Genomic DNA, 14,417 nt, shown 5'->3' with positions numbered 1-14,417 from the left:
CAATGGATAGATAAATGCAATATTTACATACAGTTTGTGCACATCACAATATATTTATGAAAATTGTGCACAAAACTCTCAGTTTCTATACGCTGTTGTTGTTGTTTTTTGTCCCATTCGTGTGGGTTATAAAACAACAATTACATTTTGAAAACTCTAATGTAGTTATTTCTTTAAAATTATTATATCCTGAAATAAAGTTTTAATACTCTCTACTCTACGATAAAAGTTACACAGCATTATTACTTTACTGCTGAAAACTTGTGAGGCTCAAAATAATTTAATGTTTATACATTGAAGCTACTTGACCGTATTTTAAAAACAAAGCTTAAGATCATAAAACATGAATGTTTCACCAATTCTATTGGCTATTTTATTATTGGACTTTGTGAAGACTGTAGACTTTATTTAAAAACAAATTTTGATTTAAAGACAGGAAACGTATAGTTTGTATAGCTCTGTTCAAAACGTGAGGTTTGCTATTATTGTCTGCAGGGTTTTTGCCAGAGTTTGTTTTTGCTTTGTTGTCACTGTTTTGTTGGGTTTTGCAGTGCGCTGGGCATGTCTGCTTCTTTTCTGTTGCCACACATGGCACTCGTGTACATGGACTTAAATAGCCAGAGTGGTTCTTCAATGTGGAATAATAGTTCATTTATTCTAAGGGGGTAATTACAATATCACAGATCTGGGTAAGTGATCGAAGCTGACCAAACCTAGGGTTTGTTCCATAACAGTATTTGAGGTTAGGTTCTGTCTTTACAGCTGCTGCTTATTTACATAGATGACACCTAAGGTTAATCTACGCTGTGTGCCATATTGCTTAGGGCAAATAATTCTTTTCATTTTTGAGATAGATAAGTTATTACGAAACAAGTATTTCTCTTTACCCTTCATCCAAGGACAAAGCACAGTGCAAGCAATGAAATAGATGGTTAACTGATGCCTAGCCTCTGACTGGGGAATCCTAGGGAGTGGTCAGGAGCTTGGGCAGCTTTGACCCAGGCTACATGTGTGAATTCAGACCCAGTGTTCCTAGACCCCTTGACTGAGTGCTGTTGGATGGCCCATGACCTCTAAGGCCTTCAACTTGTGGGCACCACTGAAAATGGCCAGTTTAGTGCTTTGTTTGACATAGCTAAATTGGTAGTTCTTTTCTAATTCTGAATCCCAGGTGTAGTTAAACTGTTTAGACAAAGCCCAATAAGTGTATGAGATGAAGTATGACTTGGTGGGTGTTGTTAATGCTCCTTTCTCCCTTCTCCCTGAGGGTTCATTTAGGGATGTCCATGGCCAGATGAGAACTTTCAGAATCTGAGGCAAGATTTATCTTTGAATTTTGGCTAGAAGTAAAATCATTAAGGTCACTTGGACACATCCACGGTGCTTACCCCCACAAAATTGTCTACCCCTCCGTACAACCTATGCGTGACTGCTGGGCTACTTGGATTTCCCAAAAGCAACAAATCACCCTCTTCCTGAAAGGGGCCATAGTGTCTAAGTGTGAATAATGCCATTTAATTCCGAGTGCTGGAATTGAGGCCTTCAGTTGTAGCAGCCCTCCCGCATGAATCTGTTTCTCTTTGTTCTGACACCCCCATTTAGTATTTGTCTTAACAGTTATTGTTTCCAGCGTATTTGCTGGGTTTCCATTAAACTGGCCACACCACAGGAGCTCATTGGCTCCATTCCTTATTCATATTTGGAAATATCATTGTACAAAGGAAAAATTGCTAGCCAGAACTATTCTGGGACAATCTGTACACATACACACTCTCTAGAATGCTGTAGGAGCCTTTTCCTTCAAACTCTAGCCCTCGTCAGGGCCTTATCTTTTCTTCCCTGGATTGTGGCACTGGCTTCTTGTCTGGCTGCCTTTATGCCCATCATAACCATATGGCTTCCAGATTAATATTTCTTCAGCACAGCCCTGGTCCTACCATTCTATATTTGGCTTCTGAACAATCTACACATTACAGAGTAGATAGAAGGAATGTGGTGATAATATGGTAATAATGGCAGTAACAACAATAATAAATGAATGTTCTTAGATGCCCCATTACAAATATCAAATGTCTTGACACAACAAGGCTTTTGCAATTCAGTATCAGAGGGTTTATCATTGGCATGATGTGATTGGCCCAGAGGCATGGGTCTGAATTGCATGCCTATAGTTTGGCTGATTGAAAGATATCTGATCTACATGAGAAGTGAGTAGGTGGGGAGTTGACATTTTGTTAGAAGTGCATGCCGGGTATCTTGATATACAACTGCATGCCCTCACATTGTTGATATCAGAAATAAAACTACTTTGTGAAGAGACTGTAGCACAACTCAAAACAGTAGGGAAATCTTAATGCCTCACATCCCGGTCTGGGTTTTGAAATTAAATATGTATACTGAGTAGTGGGTTATCACCTTTGAGTGTTCCCATCTGTTGAGGCGGATTGACCACTTGGTTACCACACCATAAACAGCTTTTTGGAAGAATTTTTAAATTTCCTCCATTTTCTTTATTTTTTTTAATTTTTTTTTTAACATTTATTTATTTTTGAGACAGAGAGAGACAGAGCATGAACGGGGTAGGGTCAGAGAGAGAGGGAGACACAGAATCTGAAACAGGCTCCAGGCTCTGAGCGGTCAGCACAGAGCCTGACACGGGGCTCGAACTCACGGACCACGAGATCATGACCTGAGCTGAAGTCGGACGCTTAACCAGCTGAGCCACCCAGGCGCCCCTCCGTTTTCTTTATTAATCTTGTTCATATCTTCTGTATTTTCTATGAGTATTACTATCTTAATGAAGAAACTGCCTCTTAACATGAGAGTTTGCCCAGCACTGTCATTCACAGCTCTGAGGAACATTGAATATGTTATTGAGCCATCATTAAAAAAAATCAAGGGCATGGAGGAGGGCACCTGTTGGGACGAGGACAGGGTGATGTATGGAAACCAATTTGACAATAAATTTCATATTTAAAAAAATCATGGAGCGACAACAGAATAAATACAAAACTGAACTGTCTGTTTATAATAGTAAAATATCTTCTTGAGTAGTTCTGTTGTGTACCATCTATGAATGGTGCCCCTGGGAAATTGTATGTTTTGCTGCCTTTTTGTTTTGTCTTGTTTTTTAACTGCTGAGGTATTGAGTGAAGAAATCTAGAAATAAAATGACTAGCCCCATAGATTGCACCTTTGATGCCTGAGATCATTGGTGTTTTGTTTTGTTTTGTTTTGTTTTTTTCATTTTTTTAAAATGCGATTTCCTCCATTCTCACCAAATAATGATATTGTTGAAGCTGCTTATCATGTTCTTTATATTTCTATAATGCCAATCATCCCAGAATCCACAAGGGCTCACACAGGCAGAGACTAAATAAAGAAAATTAAGAAAATGGGGGATAACCTCATACTTGAATATAGTCATTCATTAATGCATTCATTCCTCAATGATGTTTTGATAGTCTATTGTAGCTTAATCTTTGTGCTACCATATTCTAAATGAAAGGATGAATAATGAATATTAGAACATGGTTCCTGTTCTTGAGTTTATGTAGTTTAGAACAACAGTTCTCTAACTTGAGATTGCAACAAGAATTACCTAGGTGATGACATTCATCTGAGATACAAGGGAGATAGGAAATAGCAGGCCAGGGGAAGATGTTTGAATTCAGCTGCCCATGGGAAATGTGAAGAAGCATTTTTAGCCAGCACCTTGAAGGTGAAGGAGCTGAGCAACAGAAAAGACAGGAACTTACATAATGTCATCCAGTAGTTAGAGTAGAGAGGGGGACCCTGCTTCTAGACCTTTTCAAACCAGTGTTCTTTGTCTGGCTGGAACTCAGTTCTATGTTTAAAAAAATGAACGGGTTGCTGTAGAACACTATATTCCAAGTAGAGTTTGTCAGACTTCTGGGAATCTGAGAAGTTTCCACTGGTTTTCTTTCTGTTTCACCCAAGTATAGTTGAATTCATTGAGGCTAGGAACCATAACTTGTTACCCAAGAAGTTGGCAAAATTTCTGGTATTTAGAAGGTGGTCAGTTAATGGTCAATGACTCCATGAATGACACCATTTTTCAAAAAGAAATTCCAAAGTCATGTATTTAAGGCAACTAATATCATATTTCTTTGCTTTAGGGTGGTTTGGGATGATGCAGTGTGTTCTTTGAAAGGAAAAGACGTTTGGAGATATCATTGTTTTTCTCTGTAAATAAAGCTATTTCATTTTAAATGCAAATATAATGCTTTCATAAAATAAAATGAAGGAAGAAAAAAGAGCAAAATATCTATATTTCTAATAACTATAGTCATTCAGGTTTTTTTCTCAATTAGATATTGGATTTTAATCATGCTGTATGTACAAGTTTATAACCTGTTATTTTTATGTAAATACCAAATATAACATAAATAACATTCTGCAACATATATAGATCTTGAGATTAACAAAAATGAATTGAAAATAGTGTCAGAATAAGAAGGATCTTAGTTTCTATACCATTCCAAAGGACCTCAGGTATCAGACTTTATCTGAGATCAAGGGTGTTTCTTAGATGTTTTAAGCTACCAGAAATGTGGGTTTTTTTTTTTAATTTTTTTAATGTTTATTTATTTTTGAAAGAGTGACAGAGAGAGAGTGCAAGAGGGAGAGAGACAGAGAGAATGGGAGATACAGAATCTGAAGCAAGTTTCAGTCTCCGAGCTGTCAGTACAGAGTCTGACTTGGGGCTTGAACTCAGGAACCATGAGACTGTAACCTGAGCCAAAGTTGGACACTTAACCAACTGAGCCACCCAGTCAGCCCTGCTACCAGGGATGTTTAAAATATTCCAGTCATATCCCCTTGCTTATAAAGAGGAAATTGAGACCAACAGAAGCACATTTGTTTGGCCCAGGACTTTCAGACCTTGGCCCAAATTAAAATTGGGAAATTGGGTCCCTGAGAATGTTTGTCCTTGAATTTCTTATTGTTTCATATTTTGTAATTCTTTTTTTTTTCAATGTTTATTTATTTTTGGGACAGAGAGAGACAGAGCGTGAACGGGGGAGGGGCAGAGAGAGAGGGAGACGCAGAATCGGAAACAGGCTCCAGGCTCTGAGCCATCAGCTCCAGAGCCCGACGCGGGGCTCGAACTCATGGACCGCGAGATCATGACCTGGCTGAAGTCGGACGCTCAACCGACTGCGCCACCCAGGTGCCCCACATATTTTGTAATTCTAAAAACAAAAACAAACAACAACAACAACAGGATAAAATTACTCTTCATTTTACCATCGGAAGGAGGTTCTTCTGGAAGAAGAGATTGTCCAGAACGATTGAGCTCTGTTAGCCATTTGCATCTCAGCTGATAAAGGGTATCAGAAGTGGTGTGGATACCTTGCTCTTGGCCTAGTCACCATCTCTTTGCTGTTCCATAGAGCTCAGTCACCAGGTACCAGGGCTGAAGTCATGGTGATCTCTCCCACAAGCCATCCTCAGATTTCCAGTTGGCGGTGGCTATCTGGAAAAGAGGAAACATAAATTCTTGATTACTCCAAATTCTAGCCCGTTTACTTCACTGCAGGATCTAAAATCGCAAATAGACTCTACCAGCAAAGCTTTCCAAAATATAAATGGGCAAAATAGCAAGGAATGATTTGGGGGACCATTCAAACTAGGACTGTCATTGTTATTTTTGAGATGACTGTTCGCATTTTGCAAAACACTCTGCCCATTGCCTACCACCTCTGAGGTTATAAACGATAATCTCAATAGTCGCCCAGAAAGAATGGGAAAGGAGCTACCTCCGCTCCGTGCTCCGGGAGGGAGTGACAAAGACTGATGGGCGAGCAACCTTTGCTTCCAGATTGCTCCTCTGTTGCCTCACCCTTTTCAGGCATCACCAGCTACCAGAAATGCATCTACTCCATGTGGTCATTGCAGGATTTATCTGGGCATTTGCTGAACCTGCTCGCAATTTATTTTTATTTCTTCCGATAGACGTGGATTTGGCACAGGAGAGTGGATTCTTTCTGGAACAGCAGATGTGCCTGGTACACTCGTTTGCTATAACCATTTGTGCTGTGGTTGAAAAAAAAAAACTTTTTTTTAAGAGTGCAGAATTGTTGAAGGAGGAGGGTTAAAAAACCAGAACCATTTTAGCGATTATGCAAAGTTAGGATGTGAGTAATTTTGCCGCAGTTAGTCATTATGTGCTTTCATAGCTTGTTTTACAAGGATAAAGGGATATGTACAGGTTTGGTGAATAGAGCCCTTATTTGTACCTAATAGTCGCTTTTTATGAAAACATTTTCTACCCTTCCTCCTACTCTGTGGCAAAGTGCTCTCTCCTTAGAAATTATACCCTTCTGTGATTCAGCCCCTTTGTCCATCGATGATAAGTGGACAGTCTCCATTTCTGAGAACAAATGTGTCGGAAGAGAAACTTTATTTTCCGATACACTGTATAATGTGAATGATGTACATCCAAAGCCCAGTGATACAGTGATCATTTAAAAGCGAGCATGCTTTCTGCAAAAGGAAAGAAAAAAATAACCAGCACGCATCGAGTGACTCTGCTATGAGCCTAATGTGCTGTGAATATGGTGTCCTTTTGATCTCTTATTTGAAATATTCAATAGGTCTTAGCAAATTTTGCTCACAGAGTTCCCTAAGGACTGTGACACAGCACCTATTCCTTTTTTACTTTGCTTTCGGTCACCCAGATTCCTTTGGAAATATGTGAACGAAGGTCTGTTTGTTTCCACTGTAGCAAATATAGCCACTTGCTCACACTGGTGGCTTCCCTTACTGAATTCCACTACTATTTTGGAAACTCCTGTATGAAAACACAGCAACCCAGCTTGTCCCCATTGAGCCTCGTCGGTGATTTCCATGCGATGCGGCCGGGTGTCTATACGCTGGGGTTCGCTTTTGTTGGAAAACAAAACTGGGTCTGTTGCCTTTTTATAGGCTTATTACTAAGTCTGGTCATTCTGCTGTGATGTCAGGAACACTGGTGTTACAGCCTGGAAAACTGGGTTCTAATTCTGACCCTTTCAAGGCCTCTTCACTCTGGGTGAATCTTTCCTAAGCCTTGTTCCCTTGAGGAGAAGGTAGAAATTTGCGACCTTCAAATTCCTTCAAGCTGTAATACTTCATGATTCTGTAAAGCATAGTGGATAATAATGCATAAAGAAATCAACCTTATTTATTCTTTCTCAAATATTTCTTTGTGCTTACATCTGCTCCAGATAACTCTTTTCAGACTGTGTCTCAAAAGTGGTCACATTTTAAATTCTACCACTAACATGCAAATTTTAGCAATGAGAAACCCCTACAGGACTTGAGGGTTTCCTGAGAGAAGAGATCCTGCCCTTATATTCATCTTTTTGTCCTTAATGGCTTCTGAGAAGCACTAATAGGCTGGAATCGTTGGGTCTATTATAGTAGTTGATTATAACCGAACACTACTAAATCACGCTCACCACATTTCCTGTTACCTATAGCTAACAATCCTAAAACATATAAACTAAGAATATCTTTTAAAGTTTATTTATTTTTAGAGGAAGAGGGAGCACAGGGGAGAGGCAGAGAGAGAGGAAGGGAGAATCCCAAGCAGGCTCCACACCCGCAGTGCAGAGCCCGATGCAGGATTAGAGCTCACAAACTTTGATATCACGACTTGAGCCTAAATCAAGAGTCGGATACTTAACCAACTGAGCCACTAGGTGCCCCCAAATATTTTTTTAGTCACATTGAATTCCACAACCCTCCGTCATACTTAAATAACTATTGTGTAGCTTTTCATCTAAGTAAAGCTTTTTACTTTACAAAACTGGCAGGGGATGAAAAAAGAATGGGACGGTTATAATTTAACCAACTACTGCCATTATTTTCTCATTTGATTAAATATATCTTACTCTTTTACAGCATTTGTCCGTAGTGCACTACGGAAATAACTTTCATTTACTGAACAGACACTTATGGAGCATCAGTTTGTTAGATGCTAAAGGCATTGTGTTGAATGAGAGTGACAAGTTCTCACCTGTAGGATGCTTGGGGAGATGAGAAGGTTACAGAAGGAATTGGAAACAATGGACAAGGGTTATCATTTGAGAAGTTCAGTCTGTTAAAGGGACATGAGTGATAGACAACTTCACCTAGACTTAGAGGCTCAAGACTGCCTCTTCCGAAGAAGTGTCATTCATTTAAAACCTGCGGGATGAATACTCATTAAGAGTTAAGAAGTGGAAAAAAAAATTTAAAAAGGGGCACCTGGGTGGCTCAGTTGGTTAAGCGGTCAACTTCGGCTCAGGTCATGATCTCGCGGTTTGTGAGTTCGAGCCCCGCGTCGGGCTCTGTGCTGACAGCTCAGAGCCTGGAGCCTGCTTCAGATTCTGTGTCTCCCTCTCTCTGACCCTCCCCCGTTCATGCTCTGTCTCTCTCTGTCTCAAAAATAAATAAACTTAAAAAAAAAAAAAGAGTTGAGAAGTGGGAGCTAGTGGAAAATGTTCAGGGTAGGTATCCACAGGATAGCTGGAGCATCCAGTCCCAGGGGAGGGAAGGGAGGAGACAAGGAAGCTAAGTGGTGGCTCTTTCAGAAGGAATTTGAACTTCCTTCTAAGAGCAGTGGGAACCTTCAAGAGATTTCAATAAAGAAAGGGGATGATCTTATTTGGATTTTTGAAATATTCTGGTTGCAGCATAGAGGATGTACTACAGGACGATAAGAGGTCAGTTTAAAAAAAAAATTCAGGGGCGCCTGGGTGGCTCAGTCAGTTAAGCATAGGACTCTTGATTTAGGCTCAGGTCATGATCTCCCAGTTTGTGAGTTCGAGCCCCAGGTCAGGCTCTGTGCTGCATTGCGGACTCTCTCTCTGCCCCTACCACATGCGCTCTCTCTCTCAAAAATAAATGAACTTTAAAAAAATAAAAATAAATTTATATATAAGCATATGTGCCCATGTATTCGGTATATAAATTGCAGTGAATTAGGGCGGCAATGATAGTGGACTGAACTAGGGTAGTGAGAACTGGAAAGGGTACAGGTAATTAGGAGTTAGAACCAAAAAACTTTGCTATACCAAGGAGAGAAAGAATTGCATGGCTGTATTTGTAACATCCAATCACATGACCATGCATCTTAAAGATAACCTACTAACCTTAGCATAGTACTGATTTACAAATTTTCTGTCAATATACATATGCAGTATACATATGCTTTTATTTTTTTAATTAACTTTTTTTAATATTTATTTCTTTTTCAACGTTTATTTATTTTTGGGACAGAGAGAGACAGAGCATGAACGGGGGAGGGGCAGAGAGAGAGGGAGACACAGAATCAGAAACAGGCTCCAGGCTCTGAGCCATCAGCCCAGAGCCTGACGCGGGGCTCGAACTCACGGACCGCGAGATCGTGACCTGGCTGAAGTCGGACGCTTAACCGACTGCGCCACCCAGGCGCCCCTAATGTTTATTTTTGAGAGAGAGAGAGAGAGAGAGACAGTGCAAGAAGGGGAGGGGCCAAGAGAGAGGGAGACACAGAATCGGAAGCAGGCTCCAGGCTCTGCAGAGCCTGACATCGGGCTCGAACTCATGAACTGGGAGATCATAACCCTCTGAGCTCAAGTCAGAGGCTTAACCAACCAAACCACCCAGGCGCCCCACATAGGCTTTTCCTTATAGACTTATTTGAATATGTGTTCCTTGCTTGCAAGCTGCTAACATCCCATCGGATCCGTGCACCATGATTTCTTCAACCACCCTCTAATAGTTTGTAAATAAGCAATTAAACATAAGTTACGGGAATTTTAATGGCTCTTGATTGCCGGTTTACCCACCAAAAGAATTATTCCAACTTCCAGTGCTACCGGCCATGTAAAAATACACCTGTGCTGTCATACTGTCACTGAGACCGTGTTTTGTTGTTTCTGGGCTAATTAGTTCACCGCTTGGCACTTTTCACCTGACCCCTGGCCTGATTGGACAAAAGTACACAGGCCCTTGAAGGGGATGATTCCGTGTATGAGATCATTTGCTGTTGAAATAGGCTCTCCTGTCACTTTGTTCCTAGATTATTGAACACGCTCGGATTGAATTAACCCTCATCACAATGGCATTTTATCCAGGGCCAGCCACATGCATGCTAGGGACTAAGTGTACCGTACTGTATGGGTATTACATAAACCGCAGCCTCAAAGACCTCTCAAGTTCAAAAGTGATGACATACCACATCTTATTTGACAGCTATTTGCGGGGCAGGGGAGGGGTGGGTGAGGGTTACTCTCCTTGAAATGCTGGCTTTCTTGGTGTTAATATGATGACATGATAGTTTTATGACATATGAGTGCAGGGCCTCCGTGGGGTCACGGCTTCCCCGTGTGATAGGTAGGAACTCAGAAATGACCGTTCCCAAGGCGGTATCTTCATGCTGCCAATGGACTTGATTTTATTTCCGGGAAAACAGCTGACCTGCCAGCATTGGTGTCTTCAGTAATCTGGGGAGCCACTTGTCCTCAAAGTCACTTATACCCAGTCAGAAGTGTGGTAAGAATTAATTACACGGAAAAGCTTCTAAGGCAAAAACTGCTCTGGAGTGCACACCAGACCCAAACTAAAGCTGCTGTGTCTGAAGCACCTGTGAAGCTCTTAAGAGTAGCCCCTCTCTAGCTGTAGTTCATGTCTGTGGAACGCTGCACTGTGAAGTGAACAGGTTTGATATGATGCACAGAAGGAAGAGATTTATTTCTGCTTCTCTCTGACGGGAACTCTTTGCGAGACTTGTAAGGGGTGCGCGCGCTCGCGTGCGTGCGTGCGTGTATGTGTGTGCGTGCGTGTGTGTGTGTGGTTTAGGTGCACAACAGCTGAGGATTAGTGTATTAGTCATGTCTCTGTATCAGCAGTAATGTTTTGAACTCAGTGACACTAATTAAAATCCTGCGATTTTAATTCCAAAAGTAATCTTTTGAGATCATTTTAACCATTCACCAGTTCTCAGCTACCATTTATGAGGTATCTTTTTTCTTTAATGTGGAAAATACAGAAAAAACTATGAAGATGGAAACACAAGTTTCTGTTAATTGCATCTGCTAATGTAATTTTTCACCTCTTAAGAATATTTATAAACCATTTGCAATGTTCTTCGATGTTCCTTTTTCTTCTTTATGCACACACACTCACACATGCAAGTTGGGACACTACGATAGTTTTTGGTGTGTGTCAGTTTCTTTAAATAATGTATATTTTTCATATGTAGTATTTAATACACACACACATATACTCTGATTTAAAAAAAAAAAAGTAATATGTGGTTGTGTTAGGCACTTTGGAAAATAGAAAAAAGTATACAGAACACCAAACATCACCTCCTTAAAATATCCACTGTTACCATTTTGAGACTAGATCTTTCTAGCCATATAAGTAAGTATGCATGTGTGAGAGTTCTAGATAGATGCAAATATGGATTAACAGATACAAAATGTCACCAAACCTGATTTTTTAAATGTATAAGGTTATTGACTTTTTATTGTTATTCCTTTCTTGTTCTTTTTCTCTTTTACTGTTATGGTAAAGTATATGACAAAACCCGCCATCTTATCCATTTCTAAGAATGCATTGAGTACATTAACATTGTTGTGCAACCATTACCACCATCCATCTCCAGAACTTGTTTTATCTTCCCAGACTGAGACTCTATACCCATTAGCTAATCAGTCCCCATTCCTCCCTCCCCCCTCCCTTCTGGGTGACCACATTGTACTTTCTGTCTTTGTGAATTTGACGACTCTAGACACCTGAGGTCATTGGAATCCTATAGTACGTGTCCTTTGGTAACTGGCGTATTTCATCCCAGCACCGTGTTTTAAGGTTGATTCCTGTGTCAGAATTGCTTTCTCGTTTTAGCCTGAGTAACATAATACTGTATGGGTAGACCACATTTGGTTTATGTACTGACCTGTCAGTGGACACGTGGGTTGCTGCCACATTTTAGCTATTGCAAACGATGCTGCTATGAACAACGAGTGTGCAGATACTCATGAGAGTCCCTGCTCTCAGTTCATTGGGAGGTGTATGCCAGGAGTGGGATTGGTGGATTGCTGATAATGTTAAATGTTTTTAAACATTTAATGGTATAGTTTTCAATTGTGGAATAGTATTCCATTATATGAATGCACCATCATTGATTTCACCAGCTCCCATGTATCGATTATTTAAATTGCTTATAACCTTATAACCTTTCGTTTTTATATATTATATGACCATGACCATTTTTAGAAACCAAACGGTTATGCTATCTTGTGGTAATTTCCTTAGGTTAAATTCCTAGAAGCGAAAGGTATGGACTTTATTAGGACTTACGATACATATCACCAAGTTCACCCAGACACATATTGCTCATGAAGAGTTTATAGAACCCAACAAACACCGCATTGCTCCCTAAGTCTAACTCACAAAAACATTGTCCTTTGAAGATAATTGGGGTGACCCCTTTGCATTATTTCTATCCCCCAACTCCACGTATGCCTCACTATTCTGCTTTAACAACACTACCTAAGAAGGTAGTTGTGAATTCTGGATTCACCAAAAAATCATGTGCCCCTCTCTTTAATTTACAGATTTCAATCTCTGGGTGGATCTAAGATAATAATTATTAATTAGAAAGGCCTAATGAAAGATAACTTGTATTAAAAAGCCCCCAATGGTCCTGCTGTGTAGCCAGATTTGAGAAGTACTTCTCTTAATGTACAGTATTATGATCGTGTATTCTACTCTTGTTCTGCTAGGTTGTTTTCTAGCTCATGGGGTCATCTATCAAGTGGATAATATGGCCTGAATGAGTGAGAAATGGATCTGCTCTAGGTACTAATCCTGAATTCTCTGGCACCTGGCTGGTTCAGTCGGTAGAGAATGTGATTCTTGTCATGAATTCAAGACCCACGTTGGGCATAGAACTTATTTAAAAATCAATCAATCTTGAGTTTTGGAAAATAATCAGTAAGGGCACTCAAGAAACCAAAAAAAAAGTAATTACTCAATTAAACACATAGAGAAAATAAGACCGTAATTTTTAATTAAAAAATAACAGTAGCAAATATGAGAATGCATGGCATTATAACTGACATAGGTGATCTGTGTTTGCATTTTTTTCTCACTGTGCAAACTTAGAAGCCAAGTCTGGCTATTCATTTATCCAGCCGTTATTTATTAAGTACCTTCCTGGTGTGAATCCTTAGTGATGAGATCAGGCTCTTATTGGCCATTAAAACTAATTTTAAACATTCAGAATTTACTCTTGGAATCACTGGATTTTGAATGTCATTATATCTTTTGTAGAGAAATAGTATTAGAGGAACAAGTGGGTGGGCTCCCGTCAACCCTGAGCATCATCCAGTGAAGCTCATCTTTTGTCTGGGTTAAAGAAAGAGTTTTATTTCAAGAAAAAGATGCACTCCTCATTTAAAACGAAAAGAGAAAAATAACAGCAGTCTTAAGTCTTCTTCTTTGTTCAGATGAGAAGTCAATCTAGAGAAGTAATGTTCCCTTTTCATTGTTACCCAACTACACAGTGGTGAAGCCGGAAGTTTTTGTCCCCTGAATTCCAACATGGGACCCTTCAATTTCATTCATCATGGTATTTCTATTTGCCAGCGTCCTTAAGTTAGAATGGGAGTTGAAAATGCACCTCATGTGCCACATTTGTCCTGCAGAAATCCTTCCTGTGGCTTTTCAGTGTTTGCAAAGAAAAATGACCGTAAAGTCAGAAAAGAAACATTGGATCCATATTTCACAGGGCAGCAATTAGCTGGCACGGTGTAGCAGCAGGCGTTTAGACAGAGTATGGACTCTCCAATTTAACACAGTCTACCTCTTTCTGTTTTCTCCCAGATCCCAGCCCTGAGTATCTGTTGTCTCCTTTACTCTGTTATTTTTCTTCTAGGAGAGAAATGTGTCTGTTCCCACATCTAGATCTCATGACTCTTAAATTTGGGAAAACCATAGATAGAGTGGAAAGGCCTCTTTTTTTTTTTTCTTTTTTGTTTGCTTTTTCGACATGTGGTCTAGTTCACCCTTACTTTGCTGGAGAGAAACAAACTGGTTTTTAAAACCCGAAACGAGGGAGCCTGGCTACCTGGGTTTGAATCCCACATCTGCCACCTGCTATGTGTGTGTATAACCTTGGCAGTTACTTAATTTCTCTGTGTTTCAGTATTTTCATCTCGAAAATAAGGATAACAATAGTTTCTGTCTCAAGGGTGCCTGTGAGGATTAAGTATAAATAGTGTTCAAACTGTTTACACAAAGGACAGGTAACATTAAGTGTTTGCCATTTTTACGCATTTTTTGATATCAATGAATATTTGAATTTGTTTTCTGCCACAAGGACATACAAAGTTGACAACCGTAAAGGAAAATACTTCATCAAGTCTTGTTCCCAT

The 14,417-nt window shown here is 39.9% G+C and overlaps 1 protein-coding gene and 1 long non-coding RNA gene across 8 annotated transcripts in view; one reads left to right on the top strand and one right to left on the bottom strand.

Annotated features, from left to right (window-relative positions):
* LOC123611099 (LIM domain containing preferred translocation partner in lipoma) overlaps positions 1-14,417 on the top strand; it is a 680,366-nt gene that overhangs the window by 402,475 nt on the left and 263,474 nt on the right. The window lies entirely within an intron of this gene.
* On the bottom strand, positions 5,244-5,998 carry LOC123611102. Its single transcript, XR_006718433.1, has 2 exons — positions 5,784-5,998; positions 5,244-5,500 (listed from the first exon to the last, which is right to left on the bottom strand). It is a non-coding gene; the product is annotated as an uncharacterized LOC123611102 (long non-coding RNA).

This window comes from Leopardus geoffroyi, chromosome C2, assembly GCF_018350155.1.
Source record: "Leopardus geoffroyi isolate Oge1 chromosome C2, O.geoffroyi_Oge1_pat1.0, whole genome shotgun sequence".
NCBI classification, from domain to species: domain Eukaryota; kingdom Metazoa; phylum Chordata; class Mammalia; order Carnivora; family Felidae; genus Leopardus; species Leopardus geoffroyi.
This window is presented reverse-complemented; position numbering and strand designations above follow the sequence as displayed.